The 11,791-nt window shown below is 44.9% G+C and overlaps 1 protein-coding gene across 4 annotated transcripts in view; it reads left to right on the top strand.

The window, feature by feature from the left end:
* The first annotated feature begins 5 nt into the window (after positions 1-5).
* The window catches only part of ZER1 (zyg-11 related cell cycle regulator), a 39,874-nt gene continuing 28,088 nt past the window's right edge, over positions 6-11,791 (top strand). The window contains exons 1-2 of one of the 4 annotated variants that reach the window (XM_019795242.2): positions 6-488; positions 1,435-1,661. The gene's annotated coding sequence lies outside the window, so the exon portion shown is untranslated. Of the gene's footprint in view, positions 489-1,434; positions 1,662-10,003; positions 10,175-10,626; positions 11,025-11,791 lie in introns of those variants that run through there. The other 3 variants (XM_002915192.4, XM_034664636.1, XM_034664635.1) reach the window with 3 other exon arrangements.

The following is an 11,791-nucleotide window of genomic DNA, read 5'->3' as shown; positions in this document are numbered from 1 at the left end:
TCCCCCCACCGCCGCGGTCGGCCCCGAGATTGCCGGGAGCGGGGCTCCGCCGCCCAAGTTAGGGACGCGCCGGTGACCGCGCAGGCTGTGTGCCCGAGGCCTGTTCTTTGCGCTTCCCTGGGCCTCAGTTTCCATCTATGCAGTATACTTGTCACCCTGCCCTCTTCCTTACCCGGTCCTCGCCGGCGGTAAGCTGCGGCGTCATTGTTTCGGGAATGTGGACCTTCCCTGCTAAACTACACGGGCCTCCAGGCTGCTCTTTTTACTGCTGAGTCCTCGACGCCTGTGACAGCGGCGCCCGCACCGAGCAGACGGTTCAGTAACTGTCGGATGGAAGAGCAGGACTACAGTTCAGTGGCTTGGCTTTTGGAGTTGATGAACGTGAAATTTACCGTATCAGCACAATAGAAAAAGAAAGCCAAGATTTCAGGATCCTTCCCGAGAAAAGACCCAACTGGCAGCCTCACAATGATTTCCTCTACGCAGAGGTGCGCATATGTGTATAATTGTCCTTATTTTTTTAAATTTGTCCACTGAGGGGCGCCTGGGTGGCACAGCGGTTGAGCACGTCTGCCTTCGGCTCAGGGCGTGATCCCAGCGTTCTGGGATCGAGCCCCACATCGGGCTCCTCTGCAGTGGGCCTGCTTCTTCCTCTCCCGCTCCCACTGCTTGTGTTCCCTCTCTCTCTGGCTGTCTCTGTCTCTGTCAAATAAATAAATAAAATCTTTTAAAAAAATAATAAATAAATAAATAAATAAATAAATTTGTCCACTGATGGGTGAAAACTTTGTCCCTGGACCGGGAAACCTCAAACCCACCCTCAAGCTCTCAGGACTTCTCCGCTCCATGAAGCCCACACACAGATATCTGTCTGTTCCTTTATTCGCCAATCCCACGATTTCTGCTCCCACTTGTGTGCTAGGTACTGAGCTAAATGTTTCTGTAGAATAAAAGATTAAGTTCTTGTATGAAATACAAGACATAAATGAATCTTGTCATAATGGCACAACAGGAAAGGAATATTTTTCCAGATAAAAAGAATAGCAGTTGGTTAGGAAGACAAGGAGAAACACAATGGTATGTTAAGAAAATGGCAGACTGTTGGCTATCATTTAAAAAAAAAATAAAGTCCTATTTCTACCTCACATCTGGCAGAAAAATAAATTCTAGATGAATTAGAGCTTTTCAAGGGGAAAATCTATGGGATTAGAAGAAATATACATAAAAATGTTTATAATTTTAGGGAAGGGAGACACAAGACCCAGAAGCCATGAAAGATAAGACGAATAACTACAAGAAATTTCAAACCTCTGTGTGGCAAAGTAAAAGACAAACATCAATAGCGGAAAACATACGCACCCTTTGTGATAAAATGTGAATCTTCTAACATATACAGAGTTTGTTTTTTAAATATTTTATTTATTTATTTGATAGATCAAGAGAGCACAAGCAGGGGGAACGGCAGGCAAAGGAGAAGCAGGCTCCTGACTGAGCAAGGAGCCGGATGTGGGACTGGATTCCAGGACCTTGGGATTATGGCCTGAGCCCAAGGCAGACACTCAATGGACCGAGCCACCCAGGAATCCCAGAGTACTGGAATTTTAAATAGTGGGGTCTGGCAAGCTGCTCTGAGGTGACATGTAAAGAAACATCTGAAGGAGGTAAGACAGCAAAGCTTATAAGTAGGCACTTCAAAGAAGAAATAACAATGTTTCTCCAAAGCCTGAAATGACATTAAATTGGCCTTACACTGAGATGAGTATGAATTGAATAACCGCCTTCTGCCTCTTGGATGGGTAAAAGGAATCAGCATTTACTGCACATACCGTCACTGGGCTATGGAAGAACACACTTCTCTCGAACGGGTTTAAAGTGAATTAAACCAATACAGCTTTTTCCCAGAGCAATTTAACGAGTACTAATACGATTTTTTAAATTTGTATTTAACTTTCTTTTTTTTTTTTTAAAGATTTTATTTATTTATTCGACAGAGATAGAGACTGCCAGCGAGAGAGGGAACACAAGCAGGGGGAGTGGGAGAGGAAGAAGCAGACTCCTAGCGGAGGAGCCCGATGTGGGACTCGATGTGGGACTCGATCCCAGGATGCTGGGATCACGCCCTGAGCCGAAGGCAGACGCTTAACCGCTGTGCCACCCAGGCGCCCCTGTATTTAACTTTCTATATTGAAATACTGTAGGTTCGCGGGAAGCTCCAAAGATAGTACAGAGAGATCCTTTGTACTCCTCACCCAGTTTCCCCACTGGTTTCATTTTTATACAATTTTACCAGCTTCGAGATATATTTGATGTGCCATAAGCTGACCATATTTAAAGTGTACACTTATATAAGTTTAGACATATATATATATACACACAATTGTGAAACCGGCACTACTATTAAAATAATAAGCATATCCTTCGCCCTCAAAAGATTCCTCCTGCCCTTCCTATCTTCTGCCTTCTTCCTCTTTTTGTGTGCCCTCACCTCCCCCTCCCTCCCCCCCGCCTCCAGGCAACCGCTCATCTGCTTTCTGTCACTATAGATTAGTTTGCATTTTCTAGAATTGTATATAAAAGGGAACATATGCTGTGTGCTCCTTTTTTTTTTTTAAAGATTTTATTTATTTATTTGACAGAGATAGAGACAGCCAGCGAGAGAGGGAACACAAGCAGGGGGAGTGGGAGAGGAAGAAGCAGGCTCCCAGCCGAGGAGCCTGATGTGGGACTCGATCTCATGACTCCGGGATCACGCCCTGAGCCGAAGGCAGACGCTTAACCGCTGTGCCACCCAGGCGCCCCTGTGTGCTCCTTTTTATCTGGCTTCTGTCACTCAGCATAATTATTTTGAGATTTTGCATGCTGTGGCATGTATCAGCACTTCACTACTTTTAATTTTGTTTGTTTATTTTCAAAAGACTTTATTTTTAAATAATCTCTACACCCAGCGTGGGGCTTGAACTCCCAACCCCGAGATCAAGAGCCTCATATTCTACCAACTGAGCCAGCCTGGCGTCCCCACTTCATTTCTTTTTATTGCTGTGTAGATTCCAATATATGAATACACCATTGTTTATCCATTCACCTGTTGACGAGCATTTGGGTAGTTTCCATTTGTTGCTCTTACATCTAAAGCTGCCATGAACATCCACGCACAAGTCTTTATATGGACATATGCTTTCTTTTTTTCTTGGATTGGAAAGGCTGGATGAATTTTAAATTTTTAAATAAATTTTCAAATAAATAAATGAAAATCTCAAAAAAAAAAAAAAAGGAAGAAGTGCCAAACCATTTTCCAATATGGCTGTATCGTTTTTCACCCACACCAGCAGTGTGTGAGAGTCCCCATTGTACCACATCCTCACCAACCCTTAACATGGTTGGTCTTTTTATTTTATTTTTATTTATTTATTTTTTAAAGATTTTATTTATTTGACAGAGAGCAAGAGAGTACAAGCAGGGGGAGCAGCAGAGGGAGAGGGAGAAACAGGTTCCCCTCTGAGATCATGACCTGAGTGGAAGGCAGACGCTTAACTGACTGAGCCACTCAGGCATCCCTGGTTGGTCTTTTTCATTTTGACGTTCCAGTAGGTGAGTATTGGTATCTTATTATAGCTCTAATGTGCATTTCCTTCAGACTAATGATGTTGAGTATCCTGTCATGTGTTTGCCATTCATGTATGTTTTTCGGAAAAATTATCTGTTCAAATCTATTGCCCATTTTTTGTTGAATTGCCTGCTTTCTTACTGAAATTGAGGGTTTTTAAAAGAGTTTTGTTTGTTTGTGTGTGAGAGAGAGAGCGCACAAGCAAGGGGGAGAGGCAGAGGGAGATGGAGAAGCAGGCTCCCCCCAGAGCAGGGAGCCTGATGCAGGGCTCGACCCCAGGACCCTGGGATCCTGACCTGAGCCGAAGGCAGACGCTTCAGCGACTGAGCCACCCAGGCACACCCTGAAATTGAGTTTTGAGAATTCTTTAGATTTCCTAGATACAAGTCTATTTGATTTTGACTTTTAATTGTGATAAACAGAGTATAGAATTGACATCTTAACCATTTTTAAGTGTACAGTCAGTAGTGTTAAGTGTATTCACAAGGTTGTGCCAACAAGCTCAGAAACTCTTTTCATCTTGTAAAACTGAAACTCTGTGCTCACTAAACAACTCATTCTCTCCTTCTTCCCCGCCCCCCTACCCTTGGTGATCCCCCTTCTATTCTCTGTCTCTATGAATGTGACCACTCTAGGTACACGTAAGTGGAATCATATAGTATTCTTTTTGTGACTGTCTTATTTCACTTAGCATGATGTCTTCAAGGTTCATCCACACTGCAGCGTGAGTTAGAATTTCATTCCTTTCTAAGGCTGAATAATATTCCCCATGTGTATGTACACACTGTATATATTATATACTACAATTGTTTATCCCTCCCTCTGTCCCAACATGGGTTGCTTCCACTTTTGGGCTGCTGTGAATAATGCTACTATGAATGCGGGTATACAAATATCTCTTCAAGACTGTTTCCTGGGGCACCTGGGTGGTTCAGCCAGTTGAGCGTCTGACTCTTGATCTCAGCTCAGGTCTTGATCTCAGGATCATGAGGGCAAGCCCCACGCTGGGCTCCATGCTGGGCATGAAGCCTACTTAAAAAAAAAAAAAAAGAGAGAGAGAGAGACTATTTTCAATGCTTTGGAGTATATACCTAGAGGTTGAGTTGCTGGGCCATATATAGAATTAGCATTCTATTTTTATTAATTAATTAATTTATTATTATTATTAAAGATTTGGTGATTTTTTATTTATTTTTTAAAATATTTTATTTATTCATTTGACAGAGATAGAGACAGCCAGCGAGAGAGGGAACATAAGCAGGGGGAGTGGGAGAGGAAGACGCAGGCTTCCAGCGGAGGAGCCCTACGTGGGGCTAGATCCCAGAATGCTGGGATCACGCCCTGAGCCTAAGGCAGATGCTTAACGACTGCGCCACCCAGGCACCCCGATTTTGGGATTTTTTAACATAATCTCTATGCTTAACGTGGGGCTCAAACTTACAACCCAAAGATCAAGTGTCACATGCCCTATGGCCTGATCAGCCAGGTACCCCCATTGTATTTTTAATTTTTTGAGGAACCACCATACTTTTTTCCCTAATGGCTACACCCATTCACATTCCCACCCACAGTACACAAGGATTCCAATTTCTCTGCATGCTCACCAACACTTTCCTTTTCTTTGATCATGACCATCTTAATGGGTACAAGTCTTTTTCAAGTATGTGATTTGCAGATATTTTCTCCCAGCCTGGGCTTGCCCTTATATTCTCTTAAGCAGTGTTTTTCAAAGAGGAGAAGTTCTTAGTTTTGATAAGGTCTGCCATTCCTTTGACGTCATATCTAAGAAACCTTTGCCTAATTCAATATCACAAAGATTTTCTCCCTCATGTTCTATAATTTTAGGTTCTACATGTAGGTCTGTGATCCATTTAAAAATGTTACAATCCATCTTGAGTTAATTTTTTTAAAAGTTTTTTTTTATTTATTTGTCAGAGAGAGAGAGCACAAACAGGGGGAGCGGCAGACAGAGGGAGAGGCAGGCTCCCCACTGAGCAAGTAGACTGTTGTAGGACTCAGTCCCAGGACCCCGAGATCATGACCTGAACCAAAGGCAGGTGCTTAACCGACTGAGCCACCCAGGCGCCCTTGAGTTAATTTTTATAAATGACGTGAGGTAGGGATCAAAGTTTATATACATGCATATCCAACTGTGCCAGCATCATCTGTTGAAAAGATTACCCTTTCTCCAACTAAATTGCTTCTGCACCTTGGTGAAAATCAATTAATCTTATGTGTGGGATCTATTTATGGACTCTATGTTTTGTTGATGTCTTTGTCTACCATTTTGGCCTCACAACACTATGTAAGTAACTTTGTAATAAGTCTTGAAGCTCCTTCATACTATAATTCTGTACCAATATAATAAGTCTTGAACTTGTTGGGTGGTGGTATAACTCCCATCAACTCAGTTCCTCCTTTTCAAAGTTGTTCTGGCCTTTGCATTTGGTCCTTTGCATTCCATATGAACTTTAGAATCAGCTTGTGAATTTCTAGGTAAAAGTTGCTGGAATTTTTATTGGGACTGCATTGAATCTATAGACCAATTTGCAAATAATTGATACCTTAACACTACTGAGTCACCTGCTCCATGAACATAAAACCTCTCTCCATTTATTTAGGTCTTTAATTTCTCTCAGCAGTGCTTTGTAGTTTTCAGTGTAGAGGTCTCATACATAATTAGTCATATTTATCCCCAAATATCTAATATTTTTTTGATGCTATCATAAATGGTATTTTTAAAATTTCCATTTCCAACTGTATTTTTTTAAAGATTTTATTTATTTATTTGACAGAGAGAGAGCCAGTGAGAGAGGGAACACAAGCAGGGGGAGTGGGAGAGGAAGAAGCAGCCTCCCAGCGGAGGAACCCGAAGCGGGGCTCGATCCCAAAGCGCCAGGATCACACGCCCTGAGCCAAAGGCAGACGCCCAATGACTGCGCCACCCAGGCGCCCCCCCCCATTTCCAACTGTTTAGTACTAGAGTACAGAGATACCATTGTTCTACATTTTTTATTATTATTTATAATAACAAAATGAATTGATTTTTAAAAGGTTTTATTTAAGTAATTTCTACACCCAACATGTGACTTGACCTCACAAACCCAAGATCAAGAGTCACATGCTCTATGTACTGAGCCAACCAGGCACCCCTAATAAAATTAATTTATAATAAATTATTATTTCTTACTTTTAATTGCTTTTGTTGATCTCGTATCCTGAAAACTTGCTAAACTCACTCATTAGTTTGAGAAGCTTTTTTGTGGATTCCCTAGCATTTTCTATGCAGACTATAGTTTTCGTTTCCTCAGACTTGTATAAAAAATTACTACAGACTGTGTGGCAGTCTATTCTATTGAGAATTCAATTTATTTTGTTAAGTTTTATTTTATTTTATCCTAACAAAATGCTTGTATCTATATTCACAAGGGATAGAGGCACCTGGGCGGCTCAATCGGCTAAGCGTCTGACTCTGTGCTTTGGCTCAGGTCATGATCTCAGGATCATGAGATCAAGCCCCAGAAGAGCCCCATGTTGGGCTCTGCAGTGGTCATGAAACCTGCTTGAGATTCTCTCTCTCTTCCTCTGCCTCCCCCCTCCCCTCACTGCTTATGCTCGTGAACTCTCTCTCTCTCTAAAATAAATAAATAAATAGAATAAAAAATAAGTGCATTTTAACAACTTTATTGGGATATAATTCATAGACTACACATTTAGAGTATATATTTAAAGTGAACAATTCAGGGGCACCTGACTGGCTCAGCTGGTAGAGCATGGGACTCTTGACCTCAGCGTTGTGAGTTTGAGCCCCATGTTGGGCGTAGAGTTAACTTAAAAAAAAAAAAAAGAATAGAATAAAGTGAACAATTCAGTGTGACCCTCAAGGTCTTTCTAGCTGGACTAAGAATCAAATTGACCTAAAACAAATGAACAGGAGAAAATTAGACTTAATTTCGTACATACAGGAAATCCACACACATGGAAGTTCCAAAAACAGACAGGCAAAGTGAGATATAGATGTCATTCTGAACCAAGGAGAAGGGGGTAGGAGTCTGAGACTTCAAAAGGAAGAAATGTAATTTGTAGGAAGATGAAAAAGCATAAATGTCTGGCAAACAAGTGTTTGCTGGGCCACATAGAAACAATGGGACATAGAGGACTCGGATCAAACATTCCTTGCCAGGCTCCTCCCTGTCTACCATACCTGGCTCATAGTATAATGTAGTTATCTATCTATGGTCCTAGCTCTCTTCCCGGAGCAGGTCCTCTATCAATTCTTTTTAGGCAGTTGCCGGGGGTGGGGAAATCTGTTGGGTTTTGATTGTGTAAATAACATTTATGCCAATGCAAACTATCTTGGGATTGCCTGCCCTTGGCCTCTACAAGTGATTTTCACAATATTCACACAGTCATACATATAGAACTATCGTCCATCAACCATGCAGCCATCATCCCTATCTAATTTTAGATCATTTCACCATCACAAAAAGAAGCCCTGTACCCACTGGCAGTCATTCCCTTCCCGCCCCCCGACCTAGGCAACCACTGATCTACTTTCTGTCTCTATACATCTGTCTATTCTGAACATACGAATAGACTCATATAATGTATGGCCTTTTGTGACTGGTTTCTTTCATTTAGCACATTTCCAAGGTCCATCCATGTTGTAGCACATCAGTACGTCATTCCTTTTCATTGCCCAATAATATTCCATTGTATGAACACATCATGCCATATCATTCCCATCTGCTAGTTGATAGACATTTGGGTTGTTTCTGCTTCTTGACTATTATGAATAATGGTGCTATGAACATTTCCTTTGGAGTATATACCTAGGAGTGGAATTGCTGGGTCATGTGGTAACTCTAACTTTTTGAGGAACTGCCAAATTGTTTTCCAAAGCAGCTGCACCTTTTGAAATTCCCACCAGCAATATAGAAGTGTTCCCATCTCTCTGCATTCTCAGCAATACCTGTCATTGTCTCTTTGATCAGATCCACCCTAAGAATATGAAGTTGTATCTCATTGTGGTTTTTTTTAGACTTACTTTAGAGAGAGAGGTGGGGGGAGGGGCAGAGGGGGAAGGGGAGAACCCCAAGTAGACTCCAACCTGAGCACAGAGCCCGACACCGGGCTTGATCTCACGATCCTGAGATCATGCATGACCTGAGCCAAAACTAAGATTCAGACACTTAACCAGCTGAGCCACCCAGGGGCCCCTCTATTGTGGTTTTGATTTGCTTTTGCATGATGACTAATGATGTTGAGCATCTTTTCATGTGCTTGTTGGTTATTTATATAACATTTTTTTAAAATTTAAATTCAATTAGCCAACATAGAGTACGTCATTAGTTTCAGATTTAGAGTTCAGTAATTCATCATTTGCATATAACACCCAGTGCTCATCACATAATGTGTCCTCTCTAATGCCCATCACCGAGTTACCCCATCCCCTACCCACCTCCCCTCCAACAACCCTCGTTTGTTTCCTGTAGTTAAGAGTCTCTCAAAAAAAAAAAAAAGTCTCTCATGGTTTCCCTCTCTGATTCTTCCTATTTAGTTTTCCCTCCCCTCCCCTTGATTCTCTGTGCTATTTCTTATATTCTACATATGAGTGAAACCATATGATAGTTGTTTTTCTCTGATTGACTTTCATTTGTATAACTTTTTTGGAGAAATGTCTATTCAGCTCTTTTGCCTATTGTAAATTGGGTTATTTGCCTTTTTGTTATTTTGTTGCAAATGCTTTACATATTTTACATTGCTAGTTCTTTATCAGATATATGACTTGCAAATATCTTCTCCTGTTCTATGGGTTATCTTGTCACCTTCTTGATGCCCTTTGAAGCATTAAAGGTCTTAATTTTGATGACATTCAATTTGTTTATATTTGTCATATAAGAAACCCTTGCCTAACTCAGTCACAAAGACTTACTCCTATGTTTTCTCCTCAGAGTTTTATAGTTTTAGCTCTTACCTACACATGCATATATAATACACATGCATATATAATACACACACACACGTGTATATACATAAAATAAAGGACTAAGGGGATCCTCACCAAAATGCTAAGAGTGGTCATCTCTGGGGAAGGGAATGAAATTGGGGTTGGGTTCGGGTTTGAATGGAGATTTTCATTTTTCTTCCCACCATACATCCCTGGATTTTTTTTTTTTTGGAAGTATATCCTCTTTTGGTAATCTGAAATAATCAATAGACTTTTCAAAGGATTCAAAATTGTACAAACGTAGTTGCATACGGTGGAAGACTAAAAGATAAAATGCAAAAGAAAAAACATGCGCCAAAGTAGTCATGGCATCAGAATTGGCGGGGGGGGGCGGCGGGCGGGGGTTGTGTCAAGAAAGTAGCTGCTAAACTGAGATTCGAAGGAGGAAGAGAGAGCGTGTTGGATATAGATATAGCAAGAAGAGCGTTCGTTTGGGAAGAAATTTTTTGAGCCTATAGAAGAGAAGGAGATCATTACAAGAACCAAAAATGCTTTAAGCTGTGTGGATTGGAGAATGGAAGGGAGGACAGATGAGAGGAAGTCGACCAGAGGCTGGAGAGGTGACCCTAGTCGTCTGTGTTAAGGGTTGCAAGCAGGGGAGTGCGCTGATGTGCTCCAAGTTCGGGGGGGAAAAACCCCTCTGGGACCGTGGAGGGCAGGAGGGGAGGGCGCGTGCGGAGACTGCCGCCGGGATGCGGGGAGGAGATGCGGGTGGACGGAGCCGGGCACTACTGGGGGAGGACAGAGGCTGGTCTGCGCGATCGTCGGGACTTGGCGACAGGAACCGGAGCTGAGGGAAACGCAGGGGCCAAGGCCGACTCCCACTTCCCCACGTGGCGGCCCGTTAGGTAGCGGGCTAAGCCGGCGCGCGTCGGGCCGCGTGGGAGAGATCTACCTGCGGGGCACCCGCGGGGGACGTTCAAAGGGGCNGGCGGGGCGGGGGGGGGGGGGGGCGTCCAGAGAGACGTCGGTGCTGACGCGGGAGGTGGAGTCCGTCCCGCCCGTCACCACTGCCCGGGCTCTCCCGGCCCGCAGGCCAGAGCCGGCCCCAAAGCCGGAGTGACACGGCGGATGCCCCCGCAGCCAGGGAGCACCCAGAACAGCGTGCTCGAGTCCGGGTGGGGCCCACCCGGACTCCGCCGCCCGCAGACCGGGCCCGGCCGGGAGAGGAGCCGCAGCGTGCCCCGGAACCTTCGGCCGCCGCAGCCCGAGTTCGCCGCGGGACCCGTCGGAGGAACCCGTTCGCTGTTGCTAAGGGGCGGCCCCGGAAGTGACGCGCCCCGGGTTTGTTGACAGCGGAGGCGGCGGCGGCTGCAGGCTCCGAGCCTCAGGAGCCGGATCGGGGGAGGGGCCGGGCCCCGGAGCCAGCACCCGGCGGCCCTCAGCCCCGCCCGCAGCCCTAAGGGCAAGGTAACGGCCACGGGGTCCCCCGGCGCGACCCCCTCCCGCGCGGGGCTCCAGTCCCCGGGATCCCAAGCTCCGCCCCGCCGACCCCGGTCTCCGGCAGACCCCGGCCCTAGCCTGGCGAGATCCCCTGTCTCCCGGGCGCTCTGGCCCCAGATTCCCCTGGGTTACATCCCCGGCTTTCCTCGCAGAGGAAGCAAACATCCCGTCGGCTCCCGGTGCCGAGGGTATTTATCTGCGTCCTCACCCTTTCCCTTCTGCCTCAGGCGCCCGGGCATCACCGCTGCAACCTCTTGCACAGGTCCATTTCGGCCAGTGGTGGGAGGGCTCCTTTCTCTGCCCCTGCTGCCAGGTTTGGGAAACGTGCCTTTAAAACTGAGCTCCCGTCCTCCAGAAAGAAAATGACGCCCTGTCGGATGCCCCTACAAAATGGGGGATCTATCTAGGGCCAAAGGGCCAGCCTCTGCCCCTCCTACCTGTTGGATGAGCTTAAGTTCCTCCAAAGCAATGCTTAAAAGCTCAGGGACGGCTTGGATTCTGGAACGGGTCCCAAAAGGGATGACAAGGTGCAGGAAATCCTACAGGATGAGAAAGGGATGGGCTGGGGTTGCAAACCCGAGGGCCAAGGGAGCCTGGTAGGTGAGTTGAAAGTGAAACTCACTGCTGGCCACTATAGTTCTGTGGGTGGAAATTGACTTGGCTGCCCTTTGGCCCAGGGAGTCCAAGATTTCCAGTCTTTGCCTGTGCCTGTCAAGGCGCTTGGTTTTTAAGGG

Source organism: Ailuropoda melanoleuca, chromosome 7, assembly GCF_002007445.2.
Source record: "Ailuropoda melanoleuca isolate Jingjing chromosome 7, ASM200744v2, whole genome shotgun sequence".
In the NCBI taxonomy this organism is placed as follows: Eukaryota; Metazoa; Chordata; class Mammalia; order Carnivora; family Ursidae; genus Ailuropoda; species Ailuropoda melanoleuca.
Note: the sequence above shows the minus strand (reverse complement) of the source record. Positions and strands in the feature narration are given on the sequence as shown.